General features: G+C 43.8%; 1 long non-coding RNA gene across 2 annotated transcripts in view; it reads left to right on the forward strand.

Annotated features, from left to right (window-relative positions):
- LOC122237437 overlaps positions 1–18,558 on the forward strand; it is a 75,693-nt gene that overhangs the window by 41,435 nt on the left and 15,700 nt on the right. For both annotated transcript variants that reach the window (XR_006216007.1, XR_006216006.1), the window contains 3 exons: positions 2,188–2,348; positions 2,777–2,961; positions 7,509–7,628. This is a non-coding gene — a long non-coding RNA (uncharacterized LOC122237437). The remainder of the gene's footprint in view (positions 1–2,187; positions 2,349–2,776; positions 2,962–7,508; positions 7,629–18,558) is intronic.

Here is an 18,558-nt window from a genome sequence, read left to right on the forward strand (position 1 = left end):
GTCCTCTCTAGATAGCACATCGGCCTGCCTAAGAACTCCTGGAGTAAGGGGTGGAGAGTGGAGCTGGGCTTTCATGTGTCAGGGGCAGGATGTGCAAAGGCCCAGGGGACTGCCACAGGGCGATGACTTGGGGGCATGCCATACTGTTTGAAGTTGCTGGGGTTTAGGAGATCTCAACAAAGGGTGGAGGATGGAGAGGCAGAGGCCAGAGCCGGGGGACCCCTGTGGCCTGAGCCAAGAAAGGTAGGACTTATCCTGTAGGTCATAGGCCCTTGGCAGTGCGTGCTATGCTAACATCTGACTTTGAGAAAGCTCTAGACTGTGGGACCTTGTGCCCTGCACTGGTTTCTGTGAACCTCAAGCTCCTTGTGTGTCAGATGAGTCTAGCAATCCCTACTCTGCCTCTTTACAACTTACCGAGATGAGCCAGTGAGGAGGCAAGGACGCTGCCTAGATGGTAAAGTGCTGTCAAATAGGATTCGTTATTATCACTGAACTCAGGGGTTGGCAAACGACAGCTTGTGGATCACATCTGGCTTGCCGCCTGTTTTTGTAAATAAAGTTTTATTGGAACACAGCCACACCTGTTTGTTTATGTATTGTCTTGGCTGCTTTCATGCCATGATGGCAGAGTTGAGCAGCTGACACAGAAACCGTGTGGCCTTGAAATATTTACTCTCTGGCCCTTTTCTGACAAAGACTGCTGGCTTCTGGGTTAAGCCTTCGGTTATGGTTTGCCAAATTTAATTATTAATTGACACAGGAAGATTCCAGAATCTCTTCCACTTACTGATTTGACTGCTATCAGGCAGGAGGCCAGAGTTCCTGTGGGTATCTGGCTTCTCTTGGACCTGGTGTGGGATGACTTCTGGTGAGGCAGGGGGTGCGGTCAAGGTCACAGCCCCTCGGGGCTCCTCTCCTTGGAGAACACGCAGCGCATTGGTGAGTGGCGTTAAGTTGGTTTCATCCTGGGTCATCCCTTCGGAAGAGACGCAAATGAGACCAGTGCCAACAGCTTCCCTGTGAAAGTTGTACTTCCTTCCTTCTCCTTTTTTCCCTGGTCATTAGCCTGATTGCTGCTCATGTCACTTATTTCTCCCGATTTCCTGGAGTGATTTTGTTTCTCTGCTCCTCTCTCCACACACTCTGCTTTCTTCTATTCTCATCAACACCCTGTGTAATCATAGAGAGGAACCAAACTGCCCAGCGGTCACTAATGCTGCACTCAGCTCCAGCTGGTGCATGACGTTGTCTCTTCTGCCTTTTCTCACCCTGAGGATGGTAATTACCCTTTTCGAGACCAACAAGAATGCAGAGAAAAGGCCACCAGCCTCTGAGGGTCCCCTCCCTTCCTTGTTATTCCTCTTCTTACCAAAGGAACCAATTTGGACAAAGTTTTTATGCTTAGGCCTCCAGCAATTCTCAGCTCCAAAAATATCAGGAGGATTTAGAAGCTGCATGTGCTATTAAATACTGTCCATGTTTAAAGCAAATAGAGAAACATACGAAGCACAAACACAAATCACCTTCGTTTCTCACTTCACTTTCAGTCACTAAAATAGAGTCTGTTTCAAAGCCTACTTTGCAACGTGTGCTTTCAGCCCTGAAAATGATCCCACCTTCCCAGGGCTTATTTCTATTTAGTACTGAAGGAAGGAAGGAAGGAAGGAAGGAAGGAAGGAAGGAAGGAAGGAAGAAAGAAAGAAAGAAAGAAAGAAAGAAAGAAAGAAAGAAAGAAAGAAAGAAAGAAATCTGTGCATATGGTGAGATAGTCCAAGGAAGAAAGAAAGAAAGAAAGAAAGAAAGAAAGAAAGAAAGAAAGAAAGAAAGAAAGAAAAAGGTATAGCACATTGATGCTGGTAGCGCCCTCGGAAGAAATGTCATCAATGCTTCTCACCATCATGATGGTGCAGGGGCACCAAGGGCACCAATGTGCCACGCTCATTGTTTGCACAGGTCTACCATTGGGCAGGTGCTGGGCAGCAGAGGATTTCTTCCTCTGGTCACGATTCAGTTGTTCCTTCATCTGGTGTACAGTCAAAGAATACTGACCGCTGCTGTCCTGAACGAATTACCAGATCCGGACGCCCCTCCCATGTCTCAGCCACTAGGACATCTCCCTGTCCCAGACGCCTTCCCTTCTGGCTCACCCGAGCCATTCACCCTGGTTTATTCCCCTTTCAACAGCTACTTGTCGGTTTTGGGAGCTTCCCAGGAATAACCTGTAACCCGCCTGAGGGCTCTGAGAGCAGAGAGAAGAAAGAAGGAGGTGGCCACTCCAGATGGAGAGGGGTCAGATTTAAGAAGCAAGGGAACTTATATTTGAGGCTTGGCTTGGGCGCTGTAAGGTGAGTAGGGCTGTGCACCTGCCCACCAAAGCCTAGCAGTTTATATCAAGACTTTAGCTGGGTTCAGTCATGTATGTCACCTAGATGGTCTCAGCACCACATCACTCTCTCAAGGCTGTGTCCTTGGTACAGCCTTGAGGATAGGGGAGATGAGGAGCCTCCGATGGCCTAGGTCCACCTCATGGGTGGACCAGCAGGCACATCTTCATGATGATCTCCCCTAACACCACCGCCTCCCTTGGGGATTCCTCCACCTCCTACAAGGGGGATACTGACACATCATCCCTCTGGCCCCCCTGCCCTGTCGCTACTTTTGTTGAAAGGGTTTTTACGGGAAAAGAACACAGACACAGAGAACAAATGTGGGAGAGCAAGAATGCTCCTGGATCTCAGTTATTTGCCCTGTATGTGGTTTCTGCTTCCCCCAGAGACAGACCCAGATGTCCGCATGGGTACCCGTCTACTTCTTTGATTCCTGAGGAGGTTCCTGAAACTCCTACCACGGAGACTCGGCAATGCCTTCCTCCAGAAAGGCCTCTCTAGCTTCACCCAGGCCTGGAGTGCCATCATGGTGAGACCACGTGTGTGGAGCAGAGCATCTCAACAGCGTGAGGTATGCTCTCTGCTCAAGGAACATTAGGCAGTTCCGCTCTGCTTGAACACAGTGATGTGAATACTGATTTTGGGAGTCCGACCTGATTCAAAGGGGACTTCCGTGGAAGGGTTCTGGGGAGAAGCTGACACGATCAAAGCTAAGCTTTGGTACATTTAATCTGCCAGGGATCGTAGGTTAGATTGGAGGGGATTAAGCCTGGAGAGGAAAGCTTAATTAGGCAGTAGTTCAAGGAAAACCCACTGATGAAAGAGAAGCAGAATTTGAGACCTGTGAGTATTAAGCTGAATTTACCTCCAGGCAAAGCAGACCAGCATCACCCTCAGAGGGATGAGGCACCACGGGATAGAGATCTTTGGACTCAACCTCAAAGAATGACCAGGGACAGCTGTGAGACCTAGGACTGATTAGTAGAGGGGAGGTCTGGCGGGGAGTGGCCCTGTGGACAGTCTCCCAGGTCAAAGGCAAAGGTGGGGCTTATAAAGGCAGCAACTCAGAGCTTGAGAAGGAAGCGTGGATGGTGGGTTTATACAAACCTTCAGGTGATAGTTGAAGATTGGCTGGTTGTTGTGAGTACAGGTCTGTTTGCTGAGTCTGGCCAGCACAACTTCACCATCACGCTGTTTTTTGCTGGTTCTGACCAATTTTCCAAGAAGTTTTGCCCTTCCTCAGAGCCTCTTAGGGTTCAAGGCCATACATGGGCGCATGCTTAAGACTGGGCAAAGACTTGCTTAACCAAACAAGCCAATTTGCCACCTTAGACCCATCAGAGATCCTTTCCTGATTGTGAATTTGGGCTCTGTGGAGCTCTGGACCAGTCTTGCTATCTTCTTTGAGCCTCCATTTTCCCACCTGTGGTCATGCTTGTTGGACTGCGTTGAGGATTCAGTGAGATAAGGAATGTGTCCGACTCACGGTGGGCCAGCAGGAAATGCTGGTGATGAGTAGAACTGTGCCCTGGGGAAGGAGTTGTCGAGCCCCCTCTCGGCTATCAGATTTCTCTCCTTATAGGTACTTCAAGCTCCAGGGAGTCTTCCAGAAGCCTTGAGGTGGGCCAGCCTGCAGGGCAGCTGAGTGATGCCTACCCGCTGGTTAGGCCCTCCCTGATTGCTTGTTCGCCACTCCCCTCTGTCCCTCTCTGCGGATCTACCCTCCTCCCCAGAGACAGAGAAGGTGGATCACCTTCTTGACGAGGCATTACTCACGTCACCACCTGCCTGACCATTACAAGATTGAAACTGCCATTTAATTTGTTCCCCATTCTACGGGCAGCACATCCTTACCTCCTCACCTTTGGCAGAGCTTAGAGGAGGAGCTGGGTAGGAAGTGACGAAGTCAGGACATGATTGGCTTCCAGGGTGGCCCTTTCTGCCTTCCCTGGGGCCTCAGAGGCTGCAGGGAGAGATTGGTTTTCAGTAGCAGGGGCACCTGAGCTGGAGTTGGGACCTGGCCACAGGCTCAGAGAGGGAACCGATTGATTGGGTGTGGTGTGGAGGCCGTGAGCAGCTCTCTGCTTCAGTGGAGGTTTTTTTTTTTTTTTTTTTTTTTTTTTTTTTTTAAGTCACAGCTTTCTGGAAACCCTTCACCTTATGTTAGCTTCCCCTGAAATGCTTCTCTTAAAAATTCTGGCTTGTGCACAGAATATTGAGCTGGACTGCATCCCCTTGACTCCTGGGATGGGATTTGAAGTAATCAGCCTTTGAATTTCCAGGAGCCCTTAATCTTCTTTGACCCACATGGAGCCACAGATTAGCCTGTGAAAAATCATATGTAACCATTTCTTTAAATCCTTCCCCGGCTTATTTCTATGGGGATTTTGAATCATAGAACGCTTCTGAGCTGAAGGCACTTAAGAGGTTGTTAGCACAGGAAGCCGAGACTTGCCTCCTGATTGTCCCTTTTCAACCTGTTCGTTCAATATGCAACTATTGCAAAGTGAGCATGCCCACTGTGTGCTTGGCGCTCTCATTGCGCTGTGCAAGGGCTCCTTGGACTGGTACTATTGTTCCCATTTTATAGATTAGGAAACTTAAGTTTCAACAAAGATAAGTCGCCTGCCCTGGCTAAGGCAGACACCTGGCTAGTCAGAGTCAGGGTCTGTATTCAAATTTAGGTCTTCTGCTTCCACTATTTCTGTTTTCACAAGAGGTCGGTTATTACTACAAAGGTTTACTCACGTTTTCCGTGGAACCAGGTGCCATAGCAGAGGTGGGTTTACCAAGAGGCCAATGAAGAGGAAGCTTCAGGGCCCCTCACCCTATGGTCACATGATCAGGTCTTTCTGTAAAGTTTACAAAAGTAAGATATTATACCTGTAACTGGTTAAGACCATCATTTTACTCCACCCTGGTTTCCGTTTCATCTCTTCTCCTCAGGTCGGGAGCGGGGATGGAGTGGCGGCAGGCTTTTGTGGGATTGGCCAAAGTAGACTGATTTGGGGGATGCTTTTGCTGTGCTCAGTGGGATATATTGACATGATCCTGGTCACTTTCAGGGATAAATTACTGCTGCTTGCCCTGGGGGGGGGTGGTCAGGGCTTCCAGTGACCCTCCTTGGGTTCCCATGCTGACTCAACTGGGATCAGAACACAAAGGTGTGGGGTCAGAGGTCATAATGCAGTATGAACACATTCCGTGGCAGCAGGCATCAGACCTGTGTGAGTGGCACAGGAGAAACCAGACATGAAATGGAAAGAGCCGGAAGCTGTGGGAAATTCTTCCAGTCATGAGATGTGTAAAACTCTAAGTGGGATGTCCGGTTTTCATTCAGTGACCAAATGGGAAGTTTTCCTGTTGAGAATATAGTCTAATTTTAAATTCACTCTACTTTGATGAGAATCACGTGAAGTGGAATTTCGCAGAATAACTGTATTTGTAGAATACTAATCTGCAGGAATATCAAATCAGCAAGTATGTCTGTGTATAAAGTCCTATGTTCTATGCGCCCCAACTACTACTAATAAAAAAATTAATTAGTCCTGCTGGAAGAGAGATTGCATTAGCTTTTTTTTGGTCTTTATATGAATAGGTGTAGCCAACCATTGTCAAAAGAAAGGAGGATCAGACAGCATGCAGCCACAAAATGTAGAAAAAAAGATTGTTGGGGTGTATCAGGCAGATGGTTATGTTGCTTTCTAGATCTTGTGATAGTTATCGTATTCGTCTGCTTGTAAAACTTGGCAATTTGGAATAATTTATTTCCAATTCCGAATCATTATTCATTTTCACCTCGTTTTTGTGAGTTACTCTATACTAATTTTTTAGTAGCTGGTCCCTCATATGGTAAAAGTTCCCGGTATCAGGTAAATAATATCCACTCCTGGCTAGAGAGCAAGCCTGTGACTATGCAGTGCTGTGCATGTGTTGGTAGCAGTGATGCTGGATCCTGTAGGCAGAGAGAGTCAGGATGGGGCGGGGAGGTACGAAGAATATTTGGTCCCTACTCTGATGGAATTTATAAAGGGGGGTGACAGGCCCCAGTGGGACTCCATGATTAGTGTCATCAGAGAAAGAGACCCAAAGCCAAAGCAGAGCCAAAGCAGTATGCCTCAGGTCCCATGTTGCCCTCTTATGGCTCAAATGCCAACCTTTTAAAATAAGGGTTCTTCTCTGGAAAACAGTGTGGAGTTTCCTCAAAAAACTAAAAATAGATCTACCCTATGACCCAGTAATAGCACGGCTAGGAATTTACCCAAGGGATACAGGAGTGCTGATGCATAGAGGCACATGTACCCCAATGTTTACAGCAGCGCTTTCAACAATAGCCAAATTGTGGACAGAGCCTAACTGTCCATCAACGGATGAATGGATAAAGAAGATGTGGTTTATATACACAATGGGCTACTACTTGGCAATGAGAAAGAATGAAATCATGCCATTTGCAGCAACATGGATGGAACTGGAGGATATTATGCTGAGTGAAATAAGTCAGTCAGAGAAGGACAGGTATCATATGTTTTCACTCCTATGTGGATCTTGAGAAACTGAACAGAAGTCCATGGGGGAAGAGAAGGGGAAAAATTGATACAAGCAGAGAGGGAGGGAGGCAAACCACAAGAGACTCTTAAATACAGAGAACACACTGAGGGTGGATGGGGGGAGTGGGCGAGAGGGAAAATGGGTGACAGGCATTGGGGAGGGCACATGTTGGGATGAGCACTGGGTGTTGTATGGAAGCCAATTTGACAAAAAATTTATATTATATTATATTATATTATATTATATTATATTATATTATATTATAAATAAATCAATGAGGGTTCTTGAGGGCAAGATCTCAGGATGTGTCCAGAGACTTTAGTGGTAGTGGAGGAAAGAGGGATTATAGCTCCTACCATAGAGAAGAACAAAGCACCTTCATGAATCTGAACCAATACTCCCCCCTTTTTGATGTTGGCATTTGGAAGCCTCAAACTGATTCTTTGTGTTCCATGTCCCCTCATAAGCCTACCCGTATTCTAGGCCTCTGTCAAGTTCTTCCAGAACCTTCCTTGCTTGCTCAGCCTACAGGGACCTCCCTCAGCTACTCCAAATGTTTTCCCGCCCTAGGCCGCTCCACAGACAGTTGGCATCTCCTACTACTGTTCTTGGACAGCTCACAACCTCTCTGAGACTCAGACATCTGTCAGATAGGGATGGAGCGCTGCCTTCTCATCGTCAGGAATTACAGTGAGTAGCAAGTGTGCATGGGGAGAGAGCATTTGGTGGCTGTGAGCTCTCTGCTGTGTGGTAACTTCCACTGTATGCTGATGCTCAGTACTTACGCCAGGCCCTTCTAGTTATGCTTGGAGTGGGCACAGCATTAATGAACTGAGGCCCCCCTCCCCCCCCGCAGCTTCTTGCAGAGAGCAGGTGCTCAACCAAGATTTGGGGGTGATGAGGTGAAATGTGACTCAGTTTCTGGAGTCCAACCTGGGCTGGAATTTGTAGTGTCTGATTATCTTGACCTTGTGAAATTTATTTAATTTTGCAGGGCTTCAGTTTTTTTCATTATAAAATAGGAAGGAAAAATAATTGAGTTGAGGGAATTAATGAGGAATTCATATAAAGTGCCTAGCATACCTCCTAACATATCATATAGTAAGTGGTTTTTGCCATTGCTGTTGCATTTGGAAAACCTTATAAAAATGCTTACCGGTATTGATTGCATGTCCGTGACTCTGCTAGGTATTAGGGATGCAAACGTGAATAGGACTTGAGGTCATCGGTAGCCAAGAACATGCAAATTAAAACAAAAATGAGATGTCATTAGAAAAAATACAACGTATTGAAGCCCAAATATTGGTACTTCAGATATTAGAAAGGGCACAGAAAAGCAACTCCTTTCATTTATTGTTGGTGGGAGTATGAATTGAATTCTTGGAGAGCAATTTCACAACTTCTACCTAAATTTAAAATACGTATGTGCGTTTAATGCAGCAATTCAACCTCTCGGGTATTTGCTCTAAGGAAACATTTAAACACGTAAATTATCTATAAACTCTTGTAAACATTTGCAAGAGTTTTCATTGCAGCATTGTTTATGAGTGAAAACCTGGAAGAAAACAAACAAACACCAGCCTAAATACTCATCAGCCGGGGAATGCTGGTACAACCATACTATGAAATACTACAGATAGATTTTTTTTTTTTTAAAGAATGAATTAATCCATACATGCTGACGTGGGAAGATCTTGGACTAATGTTATTAAGTGAAAAAGTAAAATGTAGAGCAATGTATCATTTATGCTAAAAACAACAACAACAACGACGAGAAAGCCATACTCTCTGTTTCTGTTTCTGTGCATGTGATTGGCCAGGGGGAAAAGCTGAATGAAAACAACCAAATTGGTAATAATGTTTTCCCTGAGGAAGGGCTGGTTTCACTGGGCCCTAGAGTATTTTTCTTAATAAGCTTTGTCCGAATTTTTAACAAGTAGATATATTCATGTATTACTTATGTAAAGACAAATTTAAAAAAAATGTGACCAGGCACTAGTGAGTTAAGAGTCTAATTATTTGAGACGAGTGGGGTATAGGCTAGGATGTGGAGGCTGTTTTGAGTGTAGAGGACGTCCATTTGCTGGTTGTGAAGGCTGCGGTCCAGGAGGACAGTAACGTCTGGGTGCAGACTACCCGTGTAACCGATGGGCCGTGTGGAGTGTGACAGGAAAGAAGCCAACTCTTTCCACACTGTGGAGCCAGCACTGCCCTCCGGCCCCCTTCTCTGGGTGGCTCTTGATACCAGTGGTGAAGATCCTGGCCATTCGGGGATACATGTCTACGATTTTTCTGGCTGAGGTATCCTTGGGTTTTTAAGAGGTCTTTTGGGGCAGGCTCTAGGATAACTCCCAGCCAGTTTTCTCTCATGGTGTTCCCATCTAGTCACACACCTTGTGTCGTGGGGATTTCTTCTGGTTCTGGGCCACAGCTTCTCTTTGCTAGGTTGTCCTGTGGGCAGGTGTCAGCCACAGTGCCCTTGACTTTCAGATTTCTCAGGCATGAGTGTGTTGTGTCCCACAAACTCTGGGGACGTGGGACGAGCTCTCCCGGTGGTCTTGAAGCCCCTGTTACAGGCTTGGAATTTGGGAGGAGGAAGAACTATCGAACACTGATGTCCTGTCCCAAATCCTCTCTCTAGTGTTCCCCGTCCTTTATCTAACGTCCAATGTGGCTGGCGTGGGTAGTTAGCCCAGTCTTCTACCTCACCATGCCCTGCGGGTGTAGTTGGCATTCACCGTCTGGGGGCCTCGGCCAGAAGTAAGATTGGAGGGGCTCCAGGTAACATTCACTGAGAATGTCATGCAGCTTGACTATGATTTCGTTAACAGACTGTAGAAAGTTCGAGATTATGGTCCTTAAATAATTCAGGTCAAAAATGAGGTCACGGAGGCTCAGAGATGCCAAACAACGTGTCCAAGCCCACACAGCTGCTTGGTGACAGGGCCTGCAGTTAATTACATGAGATCCCTGGTTGGTAACAACCTCTGTAGCTCTCAGTCTCACATCAGTTATCATAAATTCCAAGCATGAGATTCTTAATGCTTTTTTTCTTTTGATTCTCCATACTTTTTGACTGCCAGTAATTGGTATATTAGTATAGAACCTATAAAATTGTATGAAAACATATCGAAATGCTATTCTTCTTTTATATTTATAATCAAATGATAGAGTGGAGGCTTAGTGGCAGATCTGAGACTCAAAACTAGGTTTTTAAGGGAGTAGGAGCGATAAAGGAGAAATGGCTGTGGTTGTTGCTCCTAGGAATTCTACTTCTTAATTGAGAGGCTAGGTGACCCACATAATCTCTAGCAGTCTTTTTTTTCTAATTTTTAAAAAAAGTTTATTTATTTTTGAGAGAGAGAGAGAGAGCAGACGAGGGGCAGAAAGAGAGGGAGACACAGAATCTGAAGCGGGCTCCAGGCTCCAAGCTATCAGCACAGAGCCCAATGCAGAGCTCGAACTCATGAACTGCAAGGTCATAACTTGAGCTGAAGTCAGATGCTTAACCGACTGAGCCTTCCAGGTGCCCTGAGCAGTGATTCTTGACTAGGGGATATCAGTAATATCTGGAGACATTTTGGGTTGTTATAACCGGGAGGGAGGGGTGCTCTTGGAATCTATTAGGTAGAGGCCAGGGATACTGCTATATATCCTACAGTGCACGGAACAGCCCCACAACCAAGAGTCATCTGACCCAAAATGTCAATAGTGCTGAGGCTGAGAAGTCCTTCTAGAACACGAACACTAAAAGCTGTATTAATGGCTCTACACAAGAAATGCAGAGGTGGAAAAGGTCAGGGCATGAGCTGGAGTCCTCTCTGTACCCCATGCACAGAGCATGCCCCTTTGCCTTTGTTCTCATCCTGGCCGAGAGGGGGGTTCCCACACCTGCTCTAGCCTCCTTCTTGGCTGTGGCATCCGGAAAGGGATCCACCACCAAGGCCAGGGTGGGGTGCGGGAACTCTCATGTCTGGCTATTTGTTAGTGTTCAGAGTGTGTGCATCTGACGTCCTTATTTGGATTTACCCTGCTCAAAACTCTACCGGTTGCCCCCTTACTTAAAAAGCTCCACTGCTTTGGCTTCGTGCATGACTGTGGCCCAGAGAGTTCAGACTCTGACCTTCTCTTAACCCTTGCCTTGCTTCTGCTGTCCCCTTCCCATCCTATGCTCTATCCCCCTGAACTAGCTGTTCCAGAACATGGCCAGCTCTTTTTTCCTGTTACGATCTTCCAGGTGATTTGAGGTGAAAAATTGGGCTTAAAAATATCAACTTTCTTGCTTTCCCAGAAGACGATTTTCTGAAGACAACAGACAGATGCTTAAATCAATTAAGAGCAGAAAGAGCATGATGAAAAGTTTCCTTCCCGGTAAGCTGTGGAGGCTGTGAGCTGGAGTGTTTTTTCATACTAAAAAGACTGCCTTTCAGAAGACTAAATTGCCAACAGTTTTTGACGAATGAATCCTTTTTAGGTGATATCCTTCTTGAATTCTCAGCCGTGTTTGAGAGAATACTGCAAATATTTGACTTGAGACTCTGAGCTGAAAGCATCTAGCAGCTCCCTCTCCTCTCCCTCTCCCTCTCCTCTCCCTCGCCTCTCCCTCCCGCTACCCCTCCCCTCCCTCTCCTCTCCCTTCTGCTCCCCTCCTTTCCCTCTTCTCTCCCTTTCTTCTTCCTCTCCTCTCCCTCTTCTCTCCCTCTCCTCTAGCTTCTGCTCTCCCTCTCCTCCCTCTCCCCTCCCCTTCCTCTTCCTCAGGGCTCTCCCCTCCCCATGCTGCCCACTGCCCTTTATTTAACAGAAAACATTGGGAAGGGCCCTGGCAGAGCCTCTCAGATAGTCAGCAGCAGAGGGGGCTGGAAGACACGTTTGTCCTCTGACTGCTTCCTTTCCATCCTTTTTCCTTTTATTTTTTTTAAAAAAAGCAATTGTTTATATTAAAGGTATACAGTGTGGTCATTTAATATACATATATGTATTGAAATGATTACTACAAAGAAATTAACATATCATCTCCTCATACAGTTACCTTTTTTTTTTTTTTTTTTTTTTTTTTGGTGAGGCCAGCACCTGAAATCTACTGTCTTGGCAAATCTTTGGTATTCAGTATGGTGTTAGCTCCAGTCATCAGTCCCCTTTCTGAATAACTCTGTTTTCCCACCCCTCACCTGCTTTTTGCTGTCACCTGATGATACCCGAGCAGGACATACAAGAACGCCAACACATAGCATGAGATCCTGACCAGACACCATCAGCTCTTTTCATGTACTTCTCATCTCAGCACACTCAGGGGTGTATTCCACGGCCCCGGGATAGGTTTCTTCAAATTCCTTTATCTGTCCCAACAGTTTGCTGAAATTTCTCTAGTTCGACTTGTGTATTTTACCTCATTTTTCCCCCCTTTCTAATCCCAAGGTCTCTATTTTCTTTTGTTACTAACAAGCTCTATCTGTAAAGTAAAGATAACGATGGTGAACCTGAAGGCAGAGAGTGTACCAGATGACCATTTTCAGCTTATTTTGGTTTAAGATTTATAGTTCAGGTATGGTTTTAAGGGTAGTCTCACCTTTGGGAGAAGACGCGTTGATGAGAATTTGTAGCTGGACCCTCCTAGAGGGACGTTCTTCCTAAGGCCAGTCTCCCCTCCTGTTTCTTAGAGAGTTTTCAGTGCTTGACAAGCTCTAAAAGCAATATTTTGAAATCAGCTACCCTCTACTATGAATTTTGGAGCTGAGACAAAATCAACAAGCATTCATTTGCTCATTCAGCTAATGCCTCCTGAGCACACATATCCTGAGCTAATGCCTCCTGAGCACCAGGCTCTGGGGCCACATATATGAGCCAGACAAAGGTGTGTCTTCCTAAAGCCTACACACTAATAAAGGAACGAATTAATTCACTCAGTGTGAATTATTCTCGTTGTTGGAAATTTAGTGGTGAACAAGACAGATGAGCAACTTGCTGTTATGGAGGTGATATTCTATAGGGGAGAAAGAGAAAGAGGGAATTAAACAGGCAGATAGAATAAAAGAGAAAACATCAGAGATAAGGACCGACTTTAGAACTGTAGTTAGGGACAGACTTTTAAAAAAAAAATGTTTGAAAGTATTTATTTTTGAGAGAGGGAGAGAGAGAGAGAGAGAGAGAAGAGACAGAGTATGAGCTGGGTAGGGGTAGAGAGAGAGAGGGAGACAGAGAATCTGAAGCAGACTCTAGGCTCTGAGCTGTCAGCACAGAGCCCAATGTAGGGCTGGAACTCAGGAACCATGAGATCATGACCTGAGCTGAAGTCAGTTGCTTAACTGACTGAGCCACCCAGGAGCCCCAAGGGACAGATTGCCTTGCCCTTAGGCTGGTACTGATACTGCTGAGAAGGAGTGAGCATGTCAACATCCAGAGAGGAGTGTTTGAGTGGAGGAAATTGTGAAGGCCCCTAACGTGGACTGAACTTGTTGGGTTTGAGGGTAGAAAAGCTGTGGTGTAGAGAGCAGGTTGCTGTCAGAGGAATATGGCATGTGAAATTATGCAGGGCATCATAGGCCAGAGTATGGAATTTGGGTTTTATTCCAGTGCAATGGGAAACCATTCACATTTTTAGCAGGACATTGACACAATCTGACTTATGTTTTAAAAAAGATAAAAATGCTCTAGATTTATGTGATTTTGGTATTAAAATTTTTTGGCTTCATAAAGTGAATTGGGAGCTTTTTGTCAGTTTGTTTGTATATAGAGAGAGGGAGACCCCTAGTAGTGGTGGGGCAGAGAGGGAGAGAGGGAGAGAGAGAAAATCCCAGGCAGGCTCTGAGCTGTCAGCATGGAGCCAGATGCAGGACTCAATCCCACAAACAGTGAAGTCATGACCTGAGCTGTATCATGACCTGAGCCAAAATCAGGAGTCAGTTGCTTAATCGGCAACCAAGCCACTCAGGTGCCCTGAGTTGGGAGCATCTTAAATGGTTTAGAACAGAAATTCTCAAACATTGGTGTGTGTCAGGATCCCCTAGAAAGCTAATTAAAGGTATCGAGTCCTGGGGGCGCCTGGGTGGCTCAGTGGGTTAAGCGCCCGACTTGGGCTCGGGTCATGATCTCACGGTTCGTGAGTTCAAGAGCCCCGCGTTGGGCTCTGTGCTTACAGTTCAGAGCCTGGAGCCTGTTTCGGATTCTGTGTCTCCCTCTCTCTCTCTGACCCTCCCCCATTCATGCTCTGTCTCTCTCTGTCTCAAAAATAAATAAACGTTAAAAAAAAAATTAAAAAAAAAAAAGGTATCGAGTCCTGCACTTGTTGAAGTACGGCAGGGTTTGGGCTTCAGATTTTATTTATTTACTTTTTCCACCTGGTTTCCTGGATGATTCTGTTTCTTTTCTTTTTCTTCTCTTTTTTTAAAGTAGGCCTCATGCCCAGTCCAGAGCCCAATAAAGGGCTTGACCTCATGACCCTGAGATCAAGACCTGGGTTGAGATTAAGAGTCAGACACTTAACCGACTGTGCCACCCAGGTGCCCCCTGAATGATTCTTACTCATACCGAAGTTTGAAAGTCGCTGGATTAGAAAACAATGCAATTATCTGTTATTTAAAGGTCAGATGAAATTCAGCTGGGAGCTCATGGGTTCCTGATGAGTTTTTCAATGGTAGTCCTTCAGTCATCTTTTGGTTTCTTCTGTGGTAATCCATCTACCCCACAGAACTAAAAAACAACCACATTCATTACTATAAAGAGAAGCATTCCAAATATCAGTCAGTACATTCCAGCCATGTATCAAAGGAATAATATGTGAGGATGAGGCAGAGCTTTTTTCCAGAAAACTAAGGTTCAACATCAACGAAATATGTCAGCAGTATTCACGATATCAACAAACTGCTGGAGAAACCTGTGTCATTGTAATGCTGACAAGGCTCTTGGTAAGATTCAGCAGCAATTCCTAATGAAGACTTGAAAAATGGGAACCAAGTAAAACTAGGTAAATATGAGCCAGACTGAACACAACAACCATGGCAATATTAACAACGAAAAGTTGGTAGTAAACATCATTCTAAATGGAAAAGCTATTTTAATCAAATCAGGAACTGTATAGCTTGTCTACTGTTCCCTCCATTACTTAACATGGTCAGGGAGGTTTTAGTGCATACAAAAACACAAGAAAATCCACCATAGAAATACAAAGGATTATAAGAGAATATCATGAAAAATTATATGTCAACAAATTGGATAACCTGAAAGAAATGGTTAAATTCCTAGAACTGAATCAGGAAGACATAGAACATTTGAGCAGACCAGTTACCAGCAATGAAATTGAATCACTAATCAAAAAACTCTCAACAAATAAAAGCCCAGGACCAGATGGCTTCACAGGTGAATTCTACCAAACATTTAAAGAAGAATTAGTACCTAGTCTTCTCAAACTATTCCAAAAAATAGAAGAGGGGGGGTACCTGGGTGGCTCAGTTGGTTAAGCGTCCAACTCTTAGTTTTGGCTCAGGCCATGCTCTCAAAGTTTGTGAGTTCAAGTTCTGCATTGGGCTCCATGCTGTCAGCGAGGAGCCTGCTTGGGATTCTCTCTCTCCCTCTTTCTCTCTCTCTCTGCTTCTCTGCTGCTCACTCTCTCAAAATAAATAAATAAACTTAAAAAAATAAAAAAAATAGGAGGAAGGAAAGCTTCCAAATTCATTCTATAAGGCCAAAATTACACCCATTACAAAACCAGATAAAGACCCTACAGAAAATCACAGGCAAATATTTCTGATGAACATAGATGCAAAAAATCCTCAACACAAGCACTAGCAAACTGAATCCAATGATATATTAAAAAAATTACTCACCACAAAGTGGGATTTATTCCAGGGATTCTAAGTGGATCAATGTTCACAAATCAATCAACATGATATATCACATCAATAAGAGAAGGGATAAAAACCATATGATCATTTCAGTAGATGCAGAAAAAAGCATTTGACAAAGCATAGCATCCATTCATGGCAAAAACTCTCAACACAGTAGGTTTAGAGGGAATGTACCTCAACACAAAATGACAACAACAACAAACACACCAAAACACGAGAAAGTAAAATAATTGCAACAAACATCTGGAAAGAAGAAGCAAATCTATATTGTTGAGCTTATGATATATTTTATGTTTGAGAACCCAAGAGACAGTAGCGAAATTATTGCAGTTATTAAGAGACTATGGTCAGGTGGCTGGATATAGAAGTTACCTACAAAAATTTGATGCTTTTCTCATCTGATATGGAAAAAAAAATTCATTTATAATACTCAAAAATCTAAAGCACTTAAGAGTAAACGAAACAAGAAAAGCAGTAAATCTCTATGAAGAAAACTACAGTAATTTTATTTAAAGATGCAAAAAAAAGCAGCCTAACCCCAATATAAACATTATTCTTGGTTAGGAAGACTTTCTATCACAAACTTGCTAATTACCCTTAATTAGTATTATATGTTAAGGTCATGCCAATTAGTAGAGATTTGCCTTGCTAGGTACCCTTAGACCATAAAGCCACTGTAATCAAGTCAGTATGAGGTTAGTTTATGAATGGACAAGTAGATTAATGGGACACAAAATAGAGAACTTGTAAATATGCCTATTTTACATGGGGGACTTTAATATTTAATAAATGGTGCTGACACAGCCAGCTGTTCATCTGAAAGAAAATAAAAACAGACACCCAGCTTAGGCCATATTTTATCCTCTGCCATATATAAAAATACATTCCAGATGAATTAAAGAGTTTAATGCAGACAAATATAGAAAATGACATGTATAGTGTAGGAATTGGGAATACCCTCTTAATTAACACTGCAAACCCAAAAGCTGAATATGAAGGCATATCTGAATATATGAAAATTAAAATTTTGTATATACAAAATAAAACCTCCACAAGTAAAGTCCATTGCCAAAGATATGCTGTGATAATATTTTTATTGCAGTAATGCACAAAGCATGGGTATTTTGAATATTCAAAGATTTCTTACAAGTTGATAAGAAGGCAAGAAACCATTAAGAAAATGAACAAAAGGCATAAATTGTCAATTCAGAGAAAAGCAAATACCAGTGGCCGGTAAACATTAACTGATGTTTAAATGAGCTCTCAGTTTAGGAAATGGAAATTAAAATCACAATGAGACATAATTTTACACCCATTGACTGGCAAAATTAAAGGGAAATATAAAACTGATGTTTGGCAGGTATGAAAGGAAAATAGCACTTTCAGTTTTAACTTGGAGATTTCAAAATTTATAGCCTTTTTACAAAGCAATGGACAGCATCTATTAATATTAAAAGTACATATATTCTTTGACCTAATCCTGGCGACCTTTCTTATAGAGATTAAATTCCTAAGATGTAAGGACTCATAAATAAAGATGATTCATGGAGCGTTATTCATAATGGCAAAGCAAAACAACAATAAAATAAAACTGGAAACAAATTGGCGAATACTCACCATAAGGGAATCATTGGACAAATGATGGCACATAATTATGATACATATGGCACAGACTATAACCATGGTATAACTATGTGGTCTTTAAAAGAATGAATTAGGTATTCAGTTGACTTGAAGGACCTCCCACTAAGTATTGTTGAGTGAGAAAAGCAAGATGCATGAAATATACATATTAGGGTTCTATTTTGTAAATGAAACTGACAAAATGCCTTCCATATACATACAGATATATGTATATGCCCACATATATCTCATAGGATTGAATTAATGGAGAATAACATGGGTACAGACATGGAGAAACATAGCTTATCAGCATGGACTGTGATGTTTGGGGAGTGGGGAGGCTGACGTAGTAGAGGGGAAAGATGGGAGAACCAGACAAAAAAGGAACAGAGAAAAGACTAATTAAAAAAGCATATGAGGGGCGCCTGGGTGGCTCAGTCGGTTGAGCGTCTGACTTCGGCTCAGATCATGATCTCACGGTTTGTGAGTTCGAGCCCCACGTCAGGCTCTGTGCTGGCAGCTCAGAGCCTGGAGCCTGCTTCAAATTCTATGTCTCCCTCTCTCTCTGCTCCTCCCTGGCTCATGCTCTGCCTCTCTCTCCTTCAAAAATAAATAAAAACATTAAAAAAAAAAAGCATATGAACAATAACCTTCACACAAAATTATACACGTATGTGTATGTGTACACATAATGAAATAAAAAGATTTCAAAAATCAAGGGTATTCTAATAGTATTAAAAAGATGACTGCAGGTGATATGACAAGAATGGGTATAGTGTGCAAGAACGGAAGCAGGGAGAGCAGATTTGAGGCCACCTAGTGCCGAAGGCGAGAGAGGATCTTGCCTGGGGCTCAGAAGCGATGGTAGAGACCTGAGAAGTGAACAGACATGGGATAAGTCTTGGTAGTTATGGTTGCCAAGATCTTCGGATGGATTGGACATGGAGGGAGTTGAAAGGTAAAGACGGGATTCAAGGATGGTTTTCCAGTGTTTTGCCTTAGCAGCTTGATGGGCAATGGATCCATTTTAAGGATAGGATAGACTGAGTGAGGAATGGGTTGGGTGGGGAAGAAATATAGAGTTCCCTTTGGGAGTATTTAAACAGTTTGAGATGCCTCTTACAAATCACTTGGGAAAGGTCAAGCAAGCAGGAACA

The sequence above is a fragment of the Panthera tigris genome, chromosome A3 (genome assembly GCF_018350195.1).
Source record: "Panthera tigris isolate Pti1 chromosome A3, P.tigris_Pti1_mat1.1, whole genome shotgun sequence".
NCBI lineage: Eukaryota > Metazoa > Chordata > Mammalia > Carnivora > Felidae > Panthera > Panthera tigris.